This window comes from Herpailurus yagouaroundi, unplaced genomic scaffold (genome assembly GCF_014898765.1).
Source record: "Herpailurus yagouaroundi ecotype Mexico unplaced genomic scaffold, PumYag 195, whole genome shotgun sequence".
Lineage (NCBI taxonomy): Eukaryota > Metazoa > Chordata > Mammalia > Carnivora > Felidae > Herpailurus > Herpailurus yagouaroundi.
The window spans coordinates 19,386,834-19,388,254 of NW_024412426.1; positions in this window are offsets into that span (position 1 = coordinate 19,386,834).

Genomic DNA, 1,421 nt, shown 5'->3' on the forward strand with positions numbered 1-1,421 from the left:
GGTGTAATTCTTATCACAGAACTGGAACAAATGATCTTGAAATTTGTATGGAACCAGAAAAGACCCCGAATAGCCAAAGTAATGTTGAAAAGGAAAACCAAGGGGCACCTGGGTGATTCAGTCAGTTGAGCGTCCAACTTTGGCTCAGGTCATGATCTTGAAGTCCGTGGGTTCAAGCCCCACCTGGGGCTCTGTGCTGACAGCTCAGAGCCTGGAGCCTGCTTCAAATTCTGTATCTCCCTCTCTCTCTGTCTGTCTCCCACTGGTGTGGTCTCTCTCTTTCTCAAAAATAAATGAACATTAAAAAAAGGAAAAGAAAAAAAAAAGAAAAAAACACAAAGCTGGAGACAATTCTGGACTTTAAGCTGTATAACAAAGCTATAGTCATCAAGACAGTATGGTACTGGCACAAAAACAGACACACAGATCAATGGAACAGAATAGAGAACTGAGAAATGTACCCACAAACATATGGCCAACTAATCTTTGTCAAAGCAGGAAAATAATACCCAATGCAATAAAGTCTCTTCAGCAAATGGTGCTGGAAAAACTGGACAGTGACATGCAGAAGAATGAACCTGGACCACTTTCTTATACCATACACAAAATTATATTCAAAATGGATGAAAGACCTAAATGTGAGACAGGATACCATCAAAATCCTACACAGAAAACAGGCAACAACCTCTTTGACCTTGGCTGCAGAAACTTCTTACTAGACATGTCTCCAGAGACAAGCAAAAATGAACTACTGGGACCTCATCAAGATAAAAAGCTTCTGTACAGCAAAGGAAATAATCAGCAAAACTAAAAGGCAACTGATGGAATGGGAGAAGATATTTGCAAATGACATACCAGATAAAGGGTTAGTATCCAAAATACAAAGAACTTATCAAACTCAACACCCAAAAAACAAATAATCCAGTGAAGAAATGGGCAAAAGACATGAACAGACACTTTTCCAAAGAAGACATCCAGATGGCTAACAAGCACATGAAAAGATGCTCAACATCACTCATCATCAGGGAAACACAAACCAAAACCACAAGGAGATATCATCTCACCCCTGTCAGAATGGCTAAAACTAACAACTCAGGGAACAACAGATGTTGACAAGGATGTGGAGAAAGGGGAACACTTTGCACTGTTAGTGGGAATGCAAACTGGTGCAGCCACTCTGGAAAACAGTATGGAGTTTCCTCAAAAAATTAAAAACAGAACCAGCCTATGACCCAGCAATTGCACTACTAGCAATTTAGCCAAAGGATAAAAAAATGCTGATTCGAAGGGTCACATGCACCCCACTGTTTATAGCAGCACTACCAACAATAGCTAAATTATGGAAAGAGCCCAAATGTCTATCGACTGATGAACGGATAAAGAAGGTGTGGTACACACACACACACACACACACACACACA